The sequence below is a fragment of the Lissotriton vulgaris genome, chromosome 10 (genome assembly GCF_964263255.1).
Source record: "Lissotriton vulgaris chromosome 10, aLisVul1.2, whole genome shotgun sequence".
NCBI lineage: Eukaryota > Metazoa > Chordata > Amphibia > Caudata > Salamandridae > Lissotriton > Lissotriton vulgaris.
This window is the reverse complement of record NC_141698.1, coordinates 12,674,567-12,699,372: the sequence shown is the minus strand read 5'-3', so window position 1 is coordinate 12,699,372 and position 24,806 is coordinate 12,674,567. Positions and strand designations below refer to the sequence as shown.

Sequence of the window (24,806 nt, the reverse complement as noted above, 5' to 3'; positions counted from 1 at the left end):
ATGTTTTCAGAAAAATCATTCAGCCACTTGGGAAGGTGTGTATATGGATTCAAAAGTTTATTTCGGATATACTCCATAGACATATTTTTAGAAACATCATTCGGCCAATAGGAAAGATGTTCGTAATTTCGATTTCAATTATTAATTCTGTTCTTTCATATTGCGTTTCAAAAATTATGTTTGAAAGAATATGGTGATATATTGGATCTTTGTATTATATACTATGTTACAAAGGCTGTTTTGTTTATGAAAATGTAAATACCAAGTTGCATTGGATGTAGACATTTTGAAGAGAAGTATGTTGTTTTTTAACAATCTTATTGATTGTATTTTTTTGCCCGCTGTCATCTGATGATTAACAGTGAAATCACTGTTTATGGTGAAATTCAAGACAATCTGAAGACAGCAAAAAATGGCAAATTGAATATGTGATGTAATTGCATACTTATGTTGTCTCGCGAAAACTATAACATTATATGTAATAACAGAATTATTTTCTTCTTTTTTACAGACTTTACTACTAAAGTTTAATATACTTTAAATTTGCATTTAAAAAAAAAGAAGTGAAATTATATTACTATTAATTTCATATCTACTTGGAAATAGGTAAGAATAATCCACCCAGGTACTACGCTTGCAGTCCATCAAAGACACTGTGACTCCCCTTGCCCATCTACAGTCACCCAGCCAGTACTATACACTAATGCAATTTCTCCACTAATACCCAAGTACTTATAAATTCAGCATACACTCTCCTTGCAGAACTGTAATCATCCATTCACTGCTGATGTACTCATACAATGGCCCAAGCACTAACAGAAGCAGTGCTACAATTGTCTGTGCACTATCCATACAGACCTCTAAGCAGGCATATAATGCTCATTCACTCATCTAAATACTCTGGTACTCCCCATGCAGTCTAGCAATTACCCTGTCAGTCCACATACACTTCTCCAGTCACCCATCTAGCGTGGTGTACTTATCTAATTCCCTAATACCAAAACACTTACACATACACTATGCTCTCTCTTTACAGCACTATAATCATCCAGTAACTAGTCATGTACTTATGGAATGGCCTAATTACTAACACAATTACCCACTATTATTGTTAATGGTAGGTTTTAGGGAAAATACAGTTAGAAAGTAGCATTTTAAAAACCTTTGAAATTCACTGGAAAACCATAGGTTTCAGGCACGTTATAGTTAGAAATTAATATTTAAAAAACCTTTGAAATTCACAGAAAAAACCATGGGTTTCAGGGACGTTAGAGTGAGAAATTAGCATTTAAAAAATCTTAGAAATTCACTGAATAAACCATAGGTTTCAGGCACGTTATAGTTAGTTGGACATTTCACTCATACAAAACCATAGAAATTCCACTGCTATAGTTAGTTCAGCTAGCTATAACTCTCGCCCCGGCAATGCACAACTGATGACATCACATATTACATCATTCATAACTTGGTCAGTGACATCACTGATGACATCACTGATGACATCATCCACATGGCAATCTGATGCACCTCCTCACACACTAATATAACATTTGATATACTCAGACTAAAATACAGACTACCATTTATGATACCATTGACACACTAATACCAGTTACTACATACCCACTCAGTGATTCCTAGGTCTACACACACATCTACCCATTCACCCATACAATCACTCCTACATGCAGTCACTGATCAATAGAACACTATCAAATGCACTCAATACACCCATTGACACACCAGCACTCCTCCTAGTCAGTTATGCACTCATCCTAGTCACTCATGCAAATAATCAATCACAGTTTCATTTACTCACCTACACAGTTATACACTGTTGGACTTGGCCCTTCTGGCAGGTTCTCCCCTGAACTTTTTGCATTGAACTCTGAGATAATTATAGGGATTTCTGGTCTTTGCGCACTTTGACACTGGTGCAGTGTAAAGTGCGTGCGCTCTCTGAGTGCGTGTGTGAGATTGGCCTGCCCTCCCATAGGAATGCCTGGGGAATGTATGTGTCCATGGTAGTTCTTGATGTGTCTGGAGTGCAGGCTCAAGTTGGGTATGTGCGAACTCGTGAGATTGAATGCTGCGCGATGATGTGTGCGGCATCATGTGTCTAGTGTGGAAGTGCCACTTCTAGAAGTTGGCCTGTCTGTGCAGTGACTGTCTGGCTTGTGATTAGCTGGAGCTGGCTGGTGTGCCTGGCTCCAGGAGTCAGGATGGGTCTGCCCCGGTGGTGAATGGGAGATCTGCATGTTGATGGCTGGGGAGGAGTGTACCTGGGACCTGAATAGGGCTGGGCTTTCCCTCCACAATGCTGGCTCTACCCCTGTGGTGTGTCTGATGTCCCTGACCCATCCTGTGAATAGGCAGAGGGGCTGAGCAAAACAAAGTGCTCAGGAACCAGTTGCATCTGGTTCACCCCTTGCCTGCACCTTTGACAACAAAGGATTTCTCTGTATAAAAAGAGGCTGTGACCTCTTGTAAAATGTTCTTGTTTACTGACTTGAATCTACCAGGGGCGTGCTGCTGCTAGGGCCCAGGGGAAGGCTTGCCTCCCTGGGCTCTGCCCAGCCCATGGATGCTTAGATACCTGGAGTTCTTGCTTGGGTCCTAATAGGAGGGGGCTGCTGCTGGTGGGGCCCAGGAGGGACCGCCATGGGGGCTGTCTCCTGCCCTTTGTGCTGGCCCCAGTCCCTGCATTCCCCTCCTGATGCCCAGGACCGCTGGGACCCCTTTTTTACTTTAGGGGGATCCTCCTTTCTGGGACCTTTGGTGGTTTTTGTGCCCCCAGCGCCTTGTGAGCACTTTATTTCTATTCCTGGGCAGAGCACTGGCATTTTCCACGAGTGAAGCGCTCCTGCCCTTTTGTGCCCTTCGCAGGTGCCCACCCTGCCTTATGCCAGTTAATTTGCTTTATTTTTATTTTCGGGTGCCACACCGTTTACATGCACCCTCGCGGGTGCCCACCCCGCCTCTACGTTGATTGTCTTCACCAAGGGTGCCCACCTCTCATCTGTGCCCCTAGTTTACCGCCGTGGCCCGGGAGAAGCACCGGAAGCCGAAGTCCGGCCCGCGCCGCCTGACTGTGGGCGGGGCCGGGAGGACATTGTTTCCGCTTCCCCCTGCCTGGGGGAAACCGTGCCATGCAGTGTTGGGCCCTGGGGGAGGGCCAATGGCAACGCGGGGCTCCCGGAGGTACAGGGAAGCCCCGCGCCACAAGAAAAGCCGCCACTACCAGCGGGGCTCTCAGAAAGGAGAGAAAGCCCCGCCCGCCGCCGCCGACCAGAGGAGTCCTGTTGAGCTGGTGGTGAGTGGGGCCCGTTGTGTATTCCTTTGGGGAGAGGGGGGTCATCGGGGCACATTGCCGGGGCCCGCCCCCCCCCCCGCCCCCCAGTAGCGCTATTTTCATTGCGGGGGCATTTTGTGGGGTAAAGCGGCCCCGGTTGACAGTGGGCCACTCCCCCAGATTGGCAACATTTGATCCAGAGCAAGATGGCTCCAACATGTACAGTATTGGTCTTAGAGCCGCGAAGGCTCCAACGATGGCCCATATTTGTTTGGAAGTCCCTATGATGTCTGGGGGGGCCATGTTACTTGAGAGCCTGTTAGGGGCCCGAGAGGCCTGTGTTCGTGCCACTGATGCCCCAGTTACTTTTAGAGCCAGAGGGCTCCACCTTTGGGCACCTTTAATTCTTTTGGGAGCCAGAGTGCTCCCATGCATACAGCGATGGTCCCAGAGCCTAGAGGGCTCCAGCAATTGGCGCAGTTTTCTCCAAGAGGGCCAGTGAGGGCCCCTGTTGCAGTTTGGCTGATACACAGCTGCCCAGCAAGTAGTGGACAGCTGCTACGTTTAGGTCTTTCTTTTAGGGACATGTGTTCTTTTGGCCTTCCCCAGCTGTGCAGCACTTAGTGCCAGCTGCAGCGTTTAGGCCCTGTCCCTGGCCTCAGCTGCCCAGCAAGTAGTAGGCAGCTGCTACATTTAGGTTTTGGCGCAGAGGCGCAGCCTGGACCCTAATGCGATTTATGCGCTAATGCTTTGGGTGTTAGGAAATCTACTGTGTGTAGTATGTTTTGCGCACCCTGTGTTCTGACACCGCTGAATGTGTCTTCATGCATCATGTGTAAAGCTTCTGGTCTATACCCCTAAATGTATTTTTATGCTTAGGTGGTTGTTTTTCCTAGTATAGTTATGCTAGTGAGTTCATGGTTCCCTGTGTGATATTTTTCTAAGGTGGTTAGGGTTGCGTAGGTGGTACTTACCTTTTACCAGTGGTTACTGGTTGTGTGCTACATTTGCTAACTCTCACTCACTAACTCTTATGTATAGTTATTTCTATACACCAACTCTCACATACACTGCCTTTTATATATGTACTTAGCTGGACATGTGCACTGAGACATCTGTTCACTCACCAAGGTGCCCTTACACACTTTCCCACTCATACAACTGTTTCCACATGCACTCTTAAGATCATACACCCTGTCAATCAACCACTTGCACATCTATGCACAGAGTCACACCCCCCACCCAACCACACACACACTCAGTCTCCCATACAAAAATATGCAGGCAACTAATCAATAACCCATATAGACATTCATGTAGCTACTGACTAACTGATGCAGCAGCTTACACAACAACAGAGAGATTGATACAGACATTCACACACTTTAGTCACTAACCCATGTATTCAGTAAGATAAATTTAAAGATTCACTTAAACAGTCACACACCTACTAAATCCTCCATCCAGAAACTTATACATTCATTCATTCTTCAATACAGCTTGGTATGTATATAATACATATTTACATTTTAAAGAAAACCACATTCACTGGATGATGTCATCAGTGATGTCATTTGAGATGTCATCAGTGATGTCACTGACCTTATCATACACCATCCTGCCCACACACCCCCACTTCACCATAAGGCTGTTGGATAAAAGATCTCCGCCAAAGAGCCCCTCTTGAGGTGAGCCCGTCGGGGATTGCACCGCCTCCCCGACGAGGAGCAAACGCCGATGATGAAGCATGACATCCTTCGGGGTGTGTGAGGCAAATACATCCAACATAATGGATGCCCCAAGGTGCCACTTTAACACCTTTGGTCATGCCAGCTAAACCTTCCCCTATTCTACATAGGAACAGTACAGCATTCTCCCTCTTGCACTCCATGTCACTGACCATGTCATAAATTATGTCATATGTGACGTCATCAGCAGTGCATTGTGGGGTGCGAGGTATAATTAACTGAACTAATTATAACAGTAGAATGTCTATCGGTTTGTATGAGTGAAATGTCCAACTAACTATAACATCCCTGAAACCTATGTTTTTTTCAGTGAATATATATATTTATATATATATCGATAGATAGATAGATAGATAGATAGATAGATAGATAGACAGACAGACAGACAGATAGACAGATAGATAGATAGATAGATAGATAGATAGATAGATAGATAGATAGATAGATAGATAGATAGATAGATAGATAGATAGATAGATAGATAGATAGATAGATAGATAGATATAGTCAATTTTAGAGATGGGTGGAAATCTTGGAACTTCACTCACTGGAATTCTACAGAGTTACATGAACAATCTGCGAGATTCCGCAAAGTTCTGCCAATTGGTGAAAATATAAACGTTGCCCTGTGATTTAGCACCGGTCGCGTGTTCAGCGCTGAAAAATCATTGCAAACATCACCACCGGGTGAGCAAGAGCACTTGTCTATTCACGTTGATTGTGCTGCCGCTCGAGTACAAAATCCACTTGAGAAGCACGCCTCTGACTACAAACACTCAAGACCACCCGAAATTATCACAGAAGTCCTAGTGTGTAGAAATCACGATAGGGGACGCAAAATCTCACTCACCCCACCAGTTCGTATTTCTGGAGCCGAGCAGGAGAAAAATTTCCGGAACTATGGTTGGTGGAATTTGGCGGGAATTCACCTTACAATAGTAATGCAGAGTTGCCAAGTTCCCCCAATTCCGTGAGCTGAATGACATTTTTCACTCTGCGTAGTCAAGATAGACACATCTTGAGTTAATAAGCGTACTTACATTCACAGCAGTATGGTGGTAGTCCATATTGTTGCTACAATATCTTGTCATACAGATATTTAAATACGACATTATGTTTGAATACCATGTAGCGTGCTAGGTCTGTGTGAGTAACACGCCAGGCTCTAGGCATTCTGTGAAGAACAGGGCATAAACCTCTTTGTTCTAGATCACTAGAGGGGCAAAAAACACTGTTTTAAAAATCAGTTTAAATGCTGCTCTCTGACCAAATCTCGGTGCTCCATAGTGCCTTAGTAAAGGCTGAATCACGAATGCTACAGTGGGCTTCCCTCGCTACTTGGAGAATCTTCAAAGTTATAGATAACTTTAAGTCCCCCTTGTCTCTCTGTTCATTACAACACTTATAAACTCTGTTGGTGTGTTTAGGTACTTACCCTGCATCAGGGGAGCTCAAATCATGTAACTCACTGTAGATGAGTGAACATTTGCTTGCAATTAGGTTCAATACATGACGTTTCCTATATGTTGTTGTTCTGTAAGTAAGTAAGTAAGTAAGTAAGTATTACTTTTTAAACCCCTTCGGGATTGATTGGTTCAGTTTGCTCAGTAAGGAGAGAATTCTGTGATAATGTGTTTGGTACTTATCAAAACTATTCAGTGAATTCCATAATTGTTCCTATAAAGCATCTGAATTTTTTTAAATACTTTTGGTGACAATTTTATGTGTGTTAAATACGTTTCCTGTCCTGATGAAGGACCAGGGTATAATTGCTTGCATAACCGAAACGCCTACCATTTGACTATAACTCTATAAGTAACAATTGAAAGTATTCAGATCCTGTCATTAATGGTAAAACATACTTTTAATGGCAGAAGACTGCCATTATACTGTTTTTCACAATTTAGAGAAGATGTTGGTAACAAGTGGACCATCAAATGAAAAAAAAACACCAACAATGGTCTCCAGTGGAACCTTCGAGTCCTTATGCAACAAGATAGTGAACAATATCAAATAATTCCCTGGATTCTGCAGTAAGTTGATGAAGCAGAGTTCTTTACAAGAAATCAAAAAATGTTACAAACAAAAATTAAGAAATGTGTGTATCAACGTCCTCCAGTAGCAAGATAAGTATGATATTTTGATGAGGTGTTCAGTTGTGGCATTGTTTTTGTAAGAACATGTTACAGTAAACCACTAACCAATTCTCCCACACCAGATCCACATTTATTCCCTGACAAAGGAATAATAAAGTGTGAGACAAAGATGGGGCAAGCAGGATTTCAATATAAAGAGGGCAAATATTCATAATAAGCAAGTTTCCAGCCATGTTCTGAACTATACCTTTTCAAAGATTAGAGTAAACGTGTAGGAAGTAAAAAAGTAATTCTGATTTTTAATTGTTTTTTTAAGCAGTCAAATATTTCAATATAGATTTGTTTTTTTAATGGGAGTTTATGAACGCATTCCTTGCTGTTTTTACAGCTGGAAATTTGCATAAATGAAAAGATGAATTTTTCTCCTTGGACACCAGAGGGCATATTTACCGGAGCCTTGCATCACATTTGCCCCACGCAATGTGGTACATGCGTGGCCCAAGGCTCTACGTCAGACTCATGAAGCCACGCAGAGCCACTTTGAGTGGCTTTGAGTGGGCTCATAAATCTGGAGTAGAGACGCATCCCCAGATATACAGACCCCTTGGGCAGCCACGGTGGATGTAGACAGCCCTCTCCGCCACCATCGCCCCATTCATGTCCTTACACCAATTACGAAGTGTCGGTGGTACTGCCGAACCCCACAGCCTGGCGATGTTGCGCTTTGCCATCAACATGCCCAACATTACCCAGTCCTGCTGCCGGTGGTAAAGGTCATTAGGTTCCCACACATTTAGCAAGCAGCGACGAGGCTCCGGCAGCAGGGAGATGTCTATTGTTTGAGAAATCGTGCGCATCACTGCCGTCCAACATGTCGCTATGAACCTGCATTCCCAGATGGTGTGGAAAAATGTCCCCTCCTCCCCGCAGCCACGTAGGCAGAAGTTATGCATGGCTCTTCCTATCTTGTGCAGGAGTGGTCTGGTGTAGTACGTACGGTGCAGTATTTTGAGTTGGACCAGTTTTAATCTTGAGGGGATCGCGGCTTCACGGGGCGAGGCGAGGGCCTCCTGCCATTCAGAATCGTCAAAGGGGCCCACCTCCTCAGACCAGTTTTGTTTCAGTGTGGCTGTCACGTCTGGGAGGTTATTAATGAGCTTCCTATATGTGAGGGAAGTGACCTTGTCCTGCATGTGTTTCGTCAGAAGCCTATCTTCGAGAGGAGACGACTCCTCCAGGATGGTACCCGTCGGTATAGCCGACTGTATCGCATGCTTAATTTTCAAGTATCTAAACTTCTCCGTCTGCGACATCTCATATTGTGTTTGCAGGTGGGCGAAATCTACCACCTTATCCTTCTTCCATAAATCACCTACCACCGAAATACCAATGTTGTCCCAGGCCTGGAATCCCTTACTATTTCGGAGGAAGCCCAACTTGCTTGAGTTCCACGTGCCCATACTTTTTTAATTTAAGAAAAGCCATACATCCGTCCCGGGACTGTTAAGCCGGAGAGTTAAAATGTTTCAGCTGAAATGTAAGGCAGAGAGTCCCCTGTTCTGTGAAACAGAGGGAGGGGCAGACAGCTAAACAAGCCTTCCTGCCAGGGAGTCTGCTGCCTGAAAGAAATGTAAATGGGCGCAGCTCATCAATCTGCAAATGTAAAAGGTGCTCAGAAGCTGGTATGGGCTTTAAGTGATGGAATCACTTGAAGCTTCCTGATAACTCTGATTTATTCTTTTTTTTAAATGTTCTGCAAGGCTGACCTGTGCAGTGTGAGCTTTTAAAGGAGAGTTATTTAGAAAATGCACTACATACTGTTTGGTTATTACTTAAATCTATAGTTTGGAAGCACTTTTTTTATGTTAAACCGTTTTGTAGTGGCCTGTTTTATACTATGTATAATTAAGTTTAAAATAATTAATGACATGTCCGCAGGGCTTTCTGTCACAACCTGCGACCTCATAGCACTAAACATGCACAAGCCACTATTCTCCACTGCAATAACCAGTTTCAATTCTGCGGCTCTCTAGTTACAGACACAGACCTCTGCAGTGCATTTACTAATAGTGGTTTCATAATGCACGATTGTGCATTTATTTTTCATTTAATCTGAGCCTTATTTTATATGTAGTTACCTGAAGGTGAAAGACGGAAAAAGTTACAGAATATTTCGTTTTTGTATCCATGCCTTTGATTTCACCCTCACACTCACTCCCCTGCCCCTATTGCACGCAGCATCACAGTCCCCCTACTTTTTTATAATTCACTTCGACCGCCGACTCCACCAGTCTTTTCATATCTCCCGGCGGATCCCTTAAAGTTGTGGAAACATTCAGTACAAGGGGTTTTCTGCAAACGTGTCCCTTTGTGACACCAACCCACTTAAAATCAAATTTAAATCAATTTCAGCTCAGGGCTGTTGGCGTGATGGTTCCCTGGTGCAAGCCCCTGGTCCCCACTTACTGACGCCGTCTCTTTCAGTGAAACACATTTGAACCAGAACCATAGCGGGCTCTGAGGATCTGCAGCGGTTGCTGGGCTCATGTCATTGGTCGCTGTACGCATCGCGTCTCATTTAAAGTTAGCTGGTATTGAATTGGGTGACAACAACCTTTTGGGCACAATACGAAATCACAGTTGTGTGGACTCGCTGTTCTCCTGAGATTTTCCCCTTGCACATTTAAAAAATAAATTAAAAAATAAAGCCTGGCAAAATTTCCACAGAAGATAGAGGTCAGTAATTGGGAAAAGCTGTGTGTGAAACAGCTCCCTTAACATCATTTGCAAATGAAAAGTTATTACCAATAATGTTTGGTATGTTGGTAAGTTCACCACTGAGATCGAGATCTCCCTATGGAAAAATATTGGTAAGTGTATTAAAGTTTATTATATGTATAAAGAAAAATAACATATTTTAATGTATAATGTAATTAAAATATGTATTAGTAAACTGGAGATACTAAAATAAATTGCTTTAACCCATCAAATTAAATGTCTTTTTTTTAAATTTATTTATTGAGTTTTATGACAGCAAGTAGTTAAAACAAAATCTCGTTCAAAAAAGTACAAATAAATGAACATCAGCAGAACAGTATTTTTAACAATCGATACGGTAACCATATTATATCCAATTACAAATAGGTGCCCAGAGCTTTTGACCAAATACTTTGTTTCTCTTTCCCTTTAAATTATATATCGCTTTCTCCAGTTGATAAATACATAATAATTTGGTTTGCCATTGACGAAACGTGGGGGGGGTCTGCGTCTAACCAATGAGAAGTTATGCAGTATCTGAATGCTGACATCGAAATAAACAAAAAGCCTTCTTCAGCATCTGTTTTGATAACAGTTTGATCACATTGAATACTTAATATTACTAATTCAGCAGACAGTACCAGTGACATACTTAAAATGTTGTTTAAAAAAATTTGTATTTCATCTAATACAATGAAAAAACATATGAATTGAATCTGCGCCGAGATACCCACATCTGTTACATTTAGTACCTCTATTGGCTTTCCATTTCAATAACTTCGCAGGGGTGTAATACAAATCAAATATAATCATAAAATGTTGGCTTTTAAGTGATCCATTACACAAAACCAAATTTGCCAATTCTAATGACCTAGATATATCAACATTCTTCATTCCTAATTCTTTTTGCCATTTGTTTACAAACGCTTCTAGATTGTCTTCAATTCGATTTAACATTGACTGATAAATCACCCAAATTTTTTTTTTTCCTACAACATTCCAAAACATCAAATTCATTAATTTTACTGGTATTTAATAGATTTTTACTCTCTAAAAAACTGTGAATTTGAAGGTATTTAAAAAAGTCCCATTTAGTGAGTCTATATTTTTGCTGCAGATGTGCATATGAAACAAGATGTTCTTCCTGATAGAGGTCTCCTAATAAACACAGCTCGGATCTTTGCCAACGCTGCATTACAGAGTCTCTAAATATTGCTGGCACCTTTGGAGTGTTAAGTAGAGGTGTATAATAATTTAAATCAGGGGTCTCCAAACCGGTCCTGGAGGGCCGGATCCATGCCAGATTTTTTAAATTACTACATGTATCTCAATGGGGATATCCAAAAAATCTGGAATGGATCCGGCCCTCCAGGACCGGTTTGGAGACCCCTGATTTAAATCTTCGCAGCAGCGAAACCTTTTCTTAAATTGTTTCCAGATTTGGTACACGGTAGAGATGATTTTAAATTTCGTTTTTTTATAATAACTTGGTTCAATAAACCTAACTAAACATTGTCGCGCTTCTGCCCCAAGAACCAGTTCATATATTGAAGGACAGATGAATCATCTATTACAAAATCTTGGAAAATTAAAATGCCCATTAATCTTAACGATACTGCCCAATAGTACAACCGAAAATTTGGCATCCCCCAGCCTCCCCTTAATCTAGGAAGTGTACACCATTTAAGGGATCTTCTAGCTTTCCTATACCCCCACAAAAACCTAGAGATAATCCTATCTAATTTAATTAAAAAATTAGAAGGAAACAGTAACGGTATAGTACGAAAAAAAGTAAAAATAAATTGGGGAATATAATCATCTTCACTGCATTAGTACGACCATATAGGGATAGATGCAGGTTATTTAACCTTTCAAGGGTCCTAGTAGTAGAGGCGAGTAGAGGATCTAAATTAAGCCCAAGTATATCATCTACCTTAGCAGATAATTTAACTCCTAGATATACAGCTGTAGATGATAAAGCCACTCCATCCGGTATCCAAAATTAAATGTGTTTTAAATACTAAAATAATTTACGTGATAATAATTTAAGTTATAAATGTGAATTTTAAAACAATAACTTTAAAAAAATCACCATCAGTAACATTTTTATTTGGTTTAAATTTACTTGGTTAAAAGTTATATATTTCATCAATTTAAAAAAAGTTTTGAAACAATTTAAAAGTGTATTTTATTTGTTACGTTTATTATTACATTTTTAAAAACTATCAATAACTATGTATAATTATATATTTTTTCATCACTTACCACTTCAACTATTTGAATATAATTGTTTTAATGTCAAACTGGTTTAAACGATTTAATATTAGTTCCTAAGAGGTGGTATTTTAGTTCCTTGGTTCCATTGTTTTCTATGGAAGTGTGCTGCAGTAACAGCAGTCGACCAATATGACTTGCTCCAAGACTGGGCTGGAGTACGTATGCGTGTGTTTTGACCCCTCTACGGCTGTAGTAACTTTAGAAGTGTATTTTGTGAATTGCAGTTGTCTTAGTATTTCGTGGATGAGGGTTTTGCTTTAGTATGTCCCTTCCAAACCACTCCTTAAATTTCCCTACACACATCCGATGTATTAGCAATTGGCCATAATTTTCCCACCACTTCCCCGGTCCCGCCCATATTTACTACTAAAAGACCTAGAAAAGATATGAGAGGTGGAGAAATCTGTTTGTAGGTTTGTGAACTGCATTTTGTAGTATCTGAGTAGCGCTATTGAAGTGTTCTCACTCGGCTTATCTATAACAGTCCAAATATCTGCATATTTCACTTGCATTAAACCAGCTGTAGTGACCGCCTAGCGAAAGAAGAACAATTTAGAGCCCATGGGTATTGAACCAAGGTGATCTATCGAGATACTCCGGACTTCATTCCATCAAAGTTCAGTTTGCACACACGGTCCACCACTCAATGTCTGGTGGATGCCCTGAGGGCCAGGGCTGTAAGGCGATCGTTCATTCTCCGTACCCCCGGATGGAACATATGGATCTTTAGTTTGATCTCTGAGAGTAGAATCAGCATTTCCACGTTTTAGAAAATTGTTGAAGACATACTAGTTTAGTAAGTAAGAGATGATACTTCTGTATTTCTTCAGATTAGTAAGTGCCTTGAAACTTGGGTGGACAGGCGCTTTATAAAAGTAATTTATATGACATTAATAACAATTAAGCGTGCGACCCTCTACGGCAGCCTCAGGGCTCAGAGGGAGGTTGGAGACATGTGACCGCGGTGACGCTCTCGGACGCACTGATTGGAGCTCTCCAAGGCGCGATGGACGTTCCATGAAGCCAAACCCCTGACCCTCTTGGTACCAGGTCAGAAGTAGTTGCAACTTTTTTTTCTTTCATTCCAAAAGTTTTCTGAAGTTTGCAAATTTTTCACATCAGTAAGGTTGCAACATCTATTGGGTGTACTTGAACTTGTCCAAGTAATGTGTTTTTTCAACTTTGGGGGGTCAATTTTAAAATGAGATTGCTGACTGTACCCAACCAGGCTGGATGATGTAGCAGAATGTTTCTCTACAATTTATGTCTGCTATAATTGTTTCCTGGGTTGGGCTGAAAATTCCCCTTTTCAAGTGAATGAAACATTGCGCTACTCATAACAGCAGTGCGGTGTTTTTCTGTTAAGATCTCTGACGCAGAACAATTTAGTTCCAGTTAAACAAGTGCACCTGTAAACGAAATTCTTTGTAGACCTCTGGGAATGTTTCAAGAATCCCAGGAGAGGCAGTACGGTGGCCAGCAAGGGCCATGTGAGCCGCAGTCGGAGTGGTCAGTGCTGTGACGTAGCCAGGGTCCAGGGCACTGGCTCACAGTCGCTTTCAGAGACCTGGAGGGAAAGTGACTCTAAAATCGACACGTGCACTTGGAGCACGTGCAGGGCGCGCTCCAAAGTCCCGCGCATGCTCCGCAGCTGCATCCTGCTGCCTGATCACATGGCCGCTCGGTAGGAAAACAAAAGGGCGGCCATCTTAGGCGGCCACCGCAGAGCTGGGGCTCAGTCAATGCGCTCTCATTGGCATCTGTTTTTACAGTGCTTAGATTTTCTCCAGCGTCCTCCAGGAGCTGAACACCACATTGATCCAACATTCAGGCACCGTCTCGCTGGGACAACAGAACCCTGCTGTCTCGTATCAGCAGCCGAGGGGCAGTGCCTGGGGGCAGAAGCAGTGTGCATTCGCTGCTATGCCCGCCCTTTACTGCCCATCGTTGCACTGCCCTTGTGCTTTCGCAGGAGGGGGCGGTCCAGCCCTTCTTTCGGAGTGGGCAGTGTGATGTCATCGGGCCAGGTACGCCAGAAATACAGGTTTTGGATGACGAGCATCCCAGACAGGCGGCGCACGACTCCCACTTCCTGCAAGGGCATGTGGGGGACAGGAAGTGACGCGACAAAGGGACAATGAGGAGGAGAGAGGGGACCAGGCCCAAGGTCAGAGGCCGGCTCTGCAGCTCTGTGAATTTCAATTGCACATAACACTGCATCATGTAAAGATGTCTATCCGAGCACATGTGTGTGTGAAGCATCTGTCTCTGTGGGGCAGCGTCAGAGGCAGACTCTGTCAGACGTGACATGCCTAGGGATGAAGAAGGGCACACACGCCCTTGTCTCTTCATCTGTGATGAAAGCTGGCCCAGAGGTAACCGGCTACAGGCGACACTCCTGCTCGAGACAACAGATGGCAGGCCTTCCACGTCCCTTCAACGGGAACTGTAAGGTGAAGTAGGTACAGTTTGCCTACAAGAAGGTGCCACAGAAAAGGACAGATTTCAGACTTTTGAAGTGATTATTTAACACCCCGACTGAGTCATTTATGACTTGCAATGGGGGATGGAGAAAGAACCGCAAGACGTCTGACGCCTAAGCTTCAGGGCTCTCTATTATACCCCATAAACATGGATGTATAGTGCCTAGAGGTGCAAGTAAACACTGCCAGCACCAGAACCAGGTGACTGGTAGGAGTCCAGGCCTGGGGGACTTGCAGTGGTGAATGCAGGAGCCCCAGAGAACAAGTGAATGACCCAGGCAAAGTGGTCAGGAAACTCAGTCATTATAGGATTGAAATGCAGACACCCAATGTCCCTGGAGGGATTGCCGCACATCTTAGCAGCTGCAGTTTAACCCCTTCCTACCTGCTGAGTGCTTAGACAAGTGACGGCTCAGTGGAAGGCAAGAAAGAATCCCCTGACCACACTGATGGGCTGAAGCGAGAGTACTCAGACCTTCCCAACCCGGGTTTCCGCCCTTGGTAGACCCATCATAGAGGTACTGGGGCCAGGTGCCAGTAAGGTCCAAGGACTGTGGGTGGCAGACTAGACCACACCGACGGACAGAACCAAGAGTACCTAGACCTTCCCCCGGCCCCGGGTCTCCCACCTTGGTGGATCCTTGGTGGATCCTTGGTGGCCCAGAGTTTCCCTCCTTGGTGGATCCTTGGTGGATCCTTGGTGGCCCAGAGTTTCCCTCCTTGGTGGATCCTTGGTGGATCCTTGGTGGATCCTTGGTGGCCCTGAGTTTCCCTCCTTGGTGGATCCTTGGTGGATCCTTGGTGGCCCAGAGTTTCCCTCCTTGGTGGATCCTTGGTGGCCCAGAGTTTCCCTCCTTGGTGGATCCTTGGTGGATCCATGGTGGCCCAGAGTTTCCCTCCTTGGTGGATCCTTGGTGGATCCTTGATGGCCCAGAGTTTCCCTCCTTGGTGGATCCTTGGTGGATCCTTGGTGGCCCAGAGTTTCCCTCCTTGGTGGATCCTTGGTGGATCCATGGTGGCCCAGAGTTTCCCTCCTTGGTGGATCCTTGGTGGATCCTTGATGGCCCAGAGTTTCCCTCCTTGGTGGATCGTTGGTGGATCCTTGGTGGCCCAGAGTTTCCCTCCTTGGTGGATCCTTGGTGGATCCTTGGTGGCCCAGAGTTTCCCTCCTTGGTGGATCCTTGGTGGCCCAGAGTTTCCCTCCTTGGTGGATCCTTGGTGGATCCATGGTGGCCCAGAGTTTCCCTCCTTGGTGGATCCTTGGTGGATCCTTGATGGCCCAGAGTTTCCCTCCTTGGTGGATCCTTGGTGGATCCTTGGTGGCCCAGAGTTTCCCTCCTTGGTGGATCCTTGGTGGATCCTTGGTGGCCCAGAGTTTCCCTCCTTGGTGGATCCTTGGTGGATCCATGGTGGCCCAGAGTTTCCCTCCTTGGTGGATCCTTGGTGGATCCTTGATGGCCCAGAGTTTCCCTCCTTGGTGGATCCTTGGTGGATCCTTGGTGGCCCAGAGTTTCCCTCCTTGGTGGATCCTTGGTGGCCCAGAGTTTCCCTCCTTGGTGGATCCTTGGTGGTTCCTTGGTGGCCCAGAGTTTCCCTCCTTGGTGGATCCTTGGTGGATCCATGGTGGCCCAGAGTTTCCCTCCTTGGTGGATCCTTGGTGGATCCTTGATGGCCCAGAGTTTCCCTCCTTGGTGAATCCTTGGTGGATCCTTGGTGGATCCATGGTGGATCCTTGGTGGCCCAGAGTTTCCCTCCTTGGTGGATCCTTGGTGGATCCTTGGTGGCCCAGAGTTTCCCTCCTTGGTGGATCCTTGGTGGATCCTTGGTGGATCCTTGGTGGCCCTGAGTTTCCCTCCTTGGTGGATCCTTGGTGGATCCTTGGTGGCCCAGAGTTTCCCTCCTTGGTGGATCCTTGGTGGATCCTTGGTGGCCCAGAGTTTCCCTCCTTGGTGGATCCTTGGTGGATCCTTGGTGGCCCAGAGTTTCCCTCCTTGGTGGATCCTTGGTGGATCCTTGGTGGCCCAGAGTTTCCCTCCTTGGTGGATCCTTGGTGGATCCATGGTGGCCCAGAGTTTCCCTCCTTGGTGGATCCTTGGTGGATCCTTGGTGGCCCTGAGTTTCCCTCCTTGGTGGATCCTTGGTGGATCCTTGGTGGATCCTTGGTGGCCCAGAGTTTCCCTCCTTGGTGGATCCTTGGTGGATCCTTGGTGGCCCTGAGTTTCCCTCCTTGGAGGATACTAGGACTCAGGCGCCAGTAAAGTCTCAGGACTGCAGGGTGGCAGAGTAGACCACGGCTTGCATCACGTGTGAAGCAGGAGCTATGCTTCCCCCAAAGTGAACATGCATCCTCTGTTCTCAAAGCACTCCTGTCCTACTGGTTTCCAAGTAGAAAACAAGCTCTTGAGGACAACCATTCCTCGGCTTGCAGAGTGATGCTGCCCAACTGAAAGGAGCACCTGTAACTTCTGGAGAGCGTTCGCTCAGGTATAAAATGCAGCTATTGAGGTGATTAAGGCTGGGGGTGACTTTTACAATCCCAGGTGACTTAGGCTAGAACACTACCAGCCCAAGTGTTATATCTTGAACTAGGCATGAGGCATTCTCTCCTTAGTGCTCTACTACCTGCTGCTCAGCCTGTGTGTCAGTGATGTCATCGAGTTAGAATGTTTATGTGTGATTGAAAGCTGAGTTGGAGTGAGCATGATGTCATTGAGTTCGAATGTTTATGCATGCTTGAGAGATGAGTTGGAGTGAGCGTGATGTCATTGAGTTAGAATGTTTATGCATGCTTGAGAGATCAGTTGGAGTGAGCATGATGTTATCAAGTTAGAAAGTTTTGCATGCTTAAGAGATCAGTTGGAGTGAGCGTGATGTCATTGAGTTAGAATGTTTATGTATGCTTGAGAGATGAGTTGGAGTGAGCGTGATGTCATGGAGTTAGAATGTTTATGCATGCTTGAGAGATCAGTTGGAGTGAGCGTGATGTTATCGAGTTAGAATGTTTATGTATGCTTGGGAGATGAGTTGGAGTGAGCGTGATGTCATGGAGTTAGAATGTTTATCTATGCTTCAGAGCTGAGTTGAAGTGAGCGTGATGTCATAGAGTTAGAATGTTTATGCATGCTGAGAGATCAGTTGGAGTGAGTGTGATGCCATAGTGTTAAAATGTTTATTATGATTGAGAGATCAGTTGGAGTGAGCGTGATGTCATCGGGTTAGAATGTTTATGTATGCTTGAGAGATGAGTTGGAGTGAGCGTGATGTCATAGAGTTAGAATGTTCATGCATGCTTGAGAGATCAATCAATCAATCAAAGTACTTGTAGAGCGCGCTACTTACCCATGAGGGTCCCAAGGCGCTGAAGGGAAGGGGGGGAGTGCTGCTACAGCTCGAAAAGCCAGGTCTTGAGGCGTCTTCTGAAGGTGACTAGGTCTTGGGTCTGCTGTATGTGGGTAGGGAGGGTGTTCCAGGTCTTGGCGGCGAGGTAGGAGAAGGATCTGCCGCCGGCGGTCATTCGTTGGATGCGGGGGACAGAGGAGAGGGCGAGGCTGGCGGAGCGGAGCTGGCGGGTTGGGGTGTGGAAGCTGAGTCTGCTGTTCAGGTAGGCTGATCCGGTGTTGTGGAGTGCTTTGTGTACGTGGGTGGGGAGTTTAAAGGTGATCTTGTCAACGGGGAGCCAGTGTAGGTCTCTCAGGTTGGGGGTGATGTGGCTGTGGCGGGGGACGTTGACGATCAGTCGGGCGGAGGCGTTTTGGATGTGTTGTCGTCTTCGTAGGTGTTTGGCTGGGATTCCTGCGTAAAGTGCGTTGCCGTAGTCCAGTCTGCTGCTGACAAGGGCCTGTTCTTCTTGTTTTGGTCGGGATCCACTTGTAGATCCTGCGGAGCATGCAGAGGGTGTTGTAGCAGGAGGAGGAGACGGCGTTGACCTGCTTAGACATGGCGAGGGAGGAGTCGAGGATAATTCCTAGATTGCGTGCGTGGTTGGTGGATGTTGGTGCTGTTCCCAGTGTGGTCGGCCACTTGGAGTTGTCCCAGGCTGAGGGGGTGGATCCGAGAATGAAGACCTCCGTCTTGTCCGAGTTCAGCTTCAGACGGCTGCTCCTCATCCAGTCAGCGATGGCCTTCATTCCTTCGTGGAGGTTGGTTTTGGCAGTGTGTGGGTCCTTGGTGAGGGAGAGGATGAGCTCTGTGTCGTCAGCATAGGAGATGATGTTGAGGTTGTGATGGCGGTCCACTAGTGCGAGGGGGGCCATGTAGACGTTGAACAGCGCCCGGCTGAGGGTTGAGCCCTGTGGGATGCTGCAGATGATGTCGGTGGCTTCGGCTCGGAAGGGTGGGATCAGTTGGAGTGAGCAGGCTGGGCAGCAGGAGGCTGCTCCTGATGGTGAATGGATGTTAGATCTATGTGACATCTGTAACCTGTAACCAAGACTATTATCTCCTAATACATTTCATCATAAAACCTATGTTACCAGCCTACAGAGGACCATTTATTTATTGCAACACCAAGGCTCCACCCATACTGGCATAGGGAGCTCCCTAGAGCAAGGGGTAGGTCAGGGAATTCCTTGGTGCAACAGGATGCTCCGGGTTTTTAAATAACCGAGGGTGACGGCAAATGCTTGTCTTTAACTTCAGATAAGCAGTCCACGGAGATGAGTTACAATGAATCATGTCATCAGAGTGTCCCACCGGCCCGACTAGTAGCTGTCTGCGCTGCTCCTTTGTTCAAAGATCTCAGTCACTGTTGGGAGTGATCTGTCTTGACTGATGCATCAAACTCTGGGAGCTGTGACTGACTGTAACCCAAGGTGAAGAAGAATGACAGCTGTACCCAGCAGCTTTTCTTTCATGTAAGGAACTGGCTGACCACCCAGCAGGGATGTTTTGGAATCATCGGTGGCTTGAGGTTTAGCACTGAATATTTAGGCTCACGGGTCACTCTCTTGGAAGTTCCACTCAGGACATTTACTGCAATTAAATGTGTGGTCTGTCACTGATAGTGAGATATCTTCATTTCTGCTCAACACTTTGCAGTGATTGGTTGTTCCAGACTTTCTTCACCTTCATCCCCTTTAGACCAAACATGCTCTATTGTGGAAGTGAAAATGTCCGCTCTCTTTGTTTCCAAAAGCTGGACTTGTGGTAGTGCTTAGCTATCATCTCAAGCAGAGGTCTTCCACCATGGGTTGTGTCTTCCAGGGGTCCTTGAATACAAATGCCCAACGAGGCAGCTCTCTTAGTTTCCAAAATACTGTTCTTATTGTTCTCCTTACCTTCCATCTGAAGCAGAGATCTTCACACCGTGGGTTGTGTCCTCCAGGGGTTGTTGGATACAAATGTCCAACAATGCCACTCTCTTATTTCCAAATGCTGAACTTGTGGTCCTCCTGTGGTCCTCCTGTGGTCCTCTTGTTGTCCTCCTGTGGTCCTCCTGTGGTCCTCTTGTTGTCCTCCTGTGGTCCTCTTGTGGTCCTCCTGTGGTCCTCCTGTGGTCCTCCTTACCTGTCATCTTTAGCAGAGGTCTTCGCATCATGGGCCGCATCTGCCCGGGGTTCTGGGATACAAATGTCCAACGATGCCACTCTCTTACTTTCCACATGCTGGACTTGTGGTCCTCCTGTGGTCCTCTTGTGGTCCTCCTGTGGTCCTCCTGTGGTCCTCTTGTGGTCCTCCTGTGGTCCTCTTGTGGTCCTCCTGTCATCTTCCTTACCTACCATCTTAAGCAAAGGTCTTCACTCTGTGGGTTGCGTCCTCCTTGGATACACCCCGGGGGGTGAGAAGTTATGTATCATCTTGGACCATAGGGTCAGGGGATGGGCTGCAAGATGTATAGATCACAGATGAGCATGTGAATAAAAACAGCCTGGAAGGAAGGAGGCTTCCGCGCCATCTTTGTATGCAACCTGAGGTGCTGAAACTAAGAGAGGAAGAAAAGATAAGGAGGGGGTTGATGAGTAGATGAAGCCTTGGGCTGCAGCCACATTTGTGACCTTTCTAAGAGAAGAAGTACAGGTTGAAGTTTTAAGTGTTGAGAATAGGACAGTTTATTTATTTATTTTCGAAATTTTTATAGCGCAACAAATACCCTAGGGTGTCTCGGCGCTTGTGGAGCTACTAGAAAACAACCATTAGCTTACTGGTTGAACAGCCATGTTTTTAGGAGCCTGCGAAAGCTCATCAGGTTCGGGGCAGTTTTAATAGCCAGTGGCAAGAGATTCCACAGTTTTGGAGTAGCCACCAGAAAACGTCTGTCTCCCCATGTGGCAGTTCTAGCACGCGGTACAGGGAGGAGACAGATGTTAGCCGATCTTAGTTGCCTCTTGGGGGTGTACAACTGAAAGGCTTCTCTGAGTAACCTGGGTCCAACGCCATGTACTGCCTTATAGGCAATACAGAGGGCCTTAAATTTGATACGGCTCTCGACTCTCAGCCAGTGGAGATGGCGAATAGCAGGAGTGGTGGGCTTGCGACGAGGAATGTTAAGAAGGATCCTTGCAGCCGCATTCTGAATAGACTGCAACTTCATTAGGACACGCTTCTGTGTGTTTAAAAAGAGAGCATTCCCATAGTCTATTTTTGAGAAGACTAAGGTAGAGACCAGGGTCTTCCCCGCAGAAGTAGGGAGGTAAGGCAGTAGTTTCTTAATTTTTTTCAAAATGAAGAATGCTGAAGAGACAACCTTATTTGTGTGGAGGTCAAAGGACAGTTTACTGTCAAAAATCACTCCCAGGTTTCTGGTCTTTTCTACTGGGACAGGTGAAGGGCCCAGCTTTTCAGGCCACCAGATAGAAGACCATTCAGGAGAGAGCCTGCCGAAGGTCATAATCTCGGTCTTGTCCGAGTTAAGCCTCAAACAGTTCGAGGCCATCCAAGTGCTGACCTCGAGCATGGTTCTCTGGAAGTTGGCTGCCACAGTAGCGCCATCTCTGTGGATTGCTAGAACCAGCTGGGTATCGTCAGCGTAGGATGTGAGCCGTACCCCATGGGCCTTTATTACCCTCGCTAAGTCCGCTACATAGATGTTGAATAGCATAGGACTTAGCGAGGAGCCCTGTGGGACTCCACAAGGGAGTGCAGAGATAGGGGAGTAGAAATCTCCCAGCCTCACGGTCTGGGTACGGTTTTTCAGGAAGGATGCAATAAGGTCCCTAGCCATACCATCTATCCCCAGGGCTGCGACACGGTCGACCAGAATAACATGGTCGACCGTGTCAAAGGCTGCAGACAAATCCAGAAGGATCAAGACAGCCGCCCCTTCCTATAAGAATGACTTAAAATCGCTCTGAAGTCTTGTTTAGCGGGTCACTTCCGCTGCGGCTCCTGCTTGTAATAACGGAAGGGTGGACTTGACGCTCAAATAGCGTCCAAGAGGTACTTTCTTCCACTGTTTTTATGTTCACATTGACAAAGTAGAAACATACGATTCTTGTACCTGTTTTTACAAAACATAATACCAGCCACTGCATTAAAATACTGGCAATGTCATAACGGTGCCTGTAGCAGGGCTGCTCTGTGTCCAGCGCTCTTCTGGACACTGGCCCAGGGGAGGGGTGCTATGGTCAGTCAAGGCTTGTTGTCTTCCAGAAAGGCAGAGGGAAACCCTGTTGGGACTTCACACGAACACCTCAGGAGAGCAGGAAGGACGCAGGGTGCTCTGTTGTAGCATCTAATATTTACAGCACTTTCAAATGGCAGGTGGTATATAGCACTGTGTAGCAGTGGCTTCTTTTTTAACACCTGTTGTTTGCAGTGTTTAGAATTTGCAGACAGTATGGAGCACTATAGAAAGCAAGATAATAAAGGGAAAGCACAACAGCCGGAAGGGCGCCTCTAGGCACCAGAGCTTTATTGTTTACAGATGTAAACAAAAAAGCAGGTGCACTAGAACCAGGGTGAAGGGCATAATGAGCCCCACTTGTTAAGGAGAAGAAAAACAATATGAAGGAACTGCGCTACCGCAGACATCAGTAGAGAGCGATGCAGAGTGATATGTGTTTAAAGAGAAATATATGCTTTGGTTTCATAAACATGCAACATAGGTGAGAGTTCACTAGAAAACAGAACACTAGTTCAGCAAGTTTCTGTTAAATGGAAAACATGTTTTTAACAGCCTTGAAGAGTTTACGATCTCAGTCCAAATGATCGTCTTTCTTTCCTGTTGCTAAATTGGAGCATGACTAGAAAATGTTGGTCAAAGGAGACTTTAGTTTGAATGTATAGAGTCAGATAACAAGTCTTGGGAGCAGGGCAATATATACAAACACACATGTGGAAAAGAGTTCATTTTTCATTAAAGCTTTGTTAGAACTATGATAAAGAGAATGTAGAAAAAAGGTTCTGAGTTTAAAGGTCACAGGTGAAGTGATATTTTTGTAAAAGTATCTTATTAACTTTTGAATCTGTTTTGACTTCTTTTTGGCGTTTGTGATAATTTTAATATCAGCAGTTTTTCAACTATATAAGCAGGTGCCTGTGAGCAGCAATCTGAGATCAGCTTGTTCATCTCCACAGAGGTGACTGATCTCTCAACCGTAGAAACCAAACATACCTTTGCATTGCCAAGAGAAGTCTTGTCTCTTTTTATTCCAATGTTCCCCCAACAAACTGCGCCTCCATTATAACTCATTTTTACTTCCAAACAAAGGGATGGGACCTTTTTCTCGCTTGCATAAGGGCCCCTGGTACCCTTGCTTCACCATGGCCTCTCTTTGTTTGTAGTGCTTCTATACTGGACATATTCTAAGGGCACTTTGGGAGAGACATTGGGGGCCTCAGAGCTCTGCCTCAGGTAGTAAGATGGATTACAGGCCGCAGCACCATGGTTTTTATGACGGTTCAAAGGGGTGGCCCTCTGGAGAGATAAAGAGCAAGGTCCCGGTGAAGGGAGTAAGAGGTACATGGGCTTTTTAAACATCTCTTATTTTCTGCGCTTAGAAATTGCAGACCGACTGTGGCGCTATGCAGAACATATCTATAACTCTTTGTATTTTATTTATCAAAAATAAACTACTGAATATTTTTGGCCAGCTTTTCTTTTGTCTTGATGCATTCCAGTTATTGAAATGTTCACACTGTGTGGATTATGGACTAAATAAAAGGTAACCCTGAAATGATTTATTAAGTCCCACCTTCTGCCTCACCCCTTCTATCTCCTTTCTAGACCATAAAGTATTGGAGGGGGGTCTGACTTGAAAACGTTTTGCGTGTGCGTAGTGGGAGGAGGGCATGGCAAACACAAGTTTGAAGACTTTTGTCTTAGGGAGTCCTCCAAGGAAATCAGAAAAAAACCCACTACAGGAAAGAAGGTATCAGTGGCAGGGTGGTAAAGCTGGGGCAGAGTCAGTCACATATCAGGAATACCTCTGAAAGACAAGTAAGTGTTGCACCTTCCTGACCTTCTGAGGACAAGTCCTCTGGAAACCCTATGAACCTGGACACCCACTGTCCATTCTGCCCTAACACTGCGCCCTGACCCTGTGGCCTGCAGCACTGCCCTGTCCAACCAGGCACTTCCTGGATCACACAATAGTAAACACACAAACAGTTCATGCCCCCCCACATACCTGCTTATGATTGGGACATTGTGGGGTTCGTCCTACTGTGGGAGTGGGGGGAGGGTCTCGCGGGGTCCCGTTCATGGATGCATCGGATCTGGGTGCAGGAACCAATCCATGGGCAAGGTGTTTTTCCTTCTTCTCTGGGGGGGCGGAGAAGGAGGCGGGTGCTCAGATCCGGTCAGGGCCTAGCGCTCCGCGTGTGTCCACTGCACCGAGGAGTCCTGTGGAAAGAAAGAGATGGTGAGACCACAGGAGAAGCAGACCCTTGGAAGAGAACTGAGGCCCCCTGCAGGGCTCTGAACATGGTCACCATGAGCAGACAGAATGAGCTCCAAGTCCCCAGCCTTTTGGGGCTTCTAACCAGAAAGAGGCTGAGAGCGGTATATAAAGTGCCCACCCTCTCCTATCCATAAGCAAAGCCCACCCGCAACTTTCTAAGTGCCCCCAGGTGTGCTATGACTCCTTACATTAGACTTACCTGACCGGTGAATCCCTCAGCAACGCTGACAGGGCCACACACACAGTCTGGTGGCACATACAGACCCACGTCCCAGACTTTATGCACAGACCCTACAGCCACTACTACTATGTGG

The 24,806-nt window shown here is 45.6% G+C and overlaps 1 protein-coding gene across 7 annotated transcripts in view; it reads right to left on the bottom strand.

The window, feature by feature from the left end:
* The window catches only part of ATP2B3 (ATPase plasma membrane Ca2+ transporting 3), a 348,827-nt gene extending 324,395 nt beyond the window's left edge, over positions 1–24,432 (bottom strand). For all 7 annotated transcript variants that reach the window (XM_086940211.1, XM_086940208.1, XM_086940205.1 and 4 more), the window contains exon 1: positions 24,220–24,432. The gene's annotated coding sequence lies outside the window, so the exon portion shown is untranslated. The remainder of the gene's footprint in view (positions 1–24,219) is intronic.
* Between the last annotated feature and the right edge of the window lie 374 nt (positions 24,433–24,806).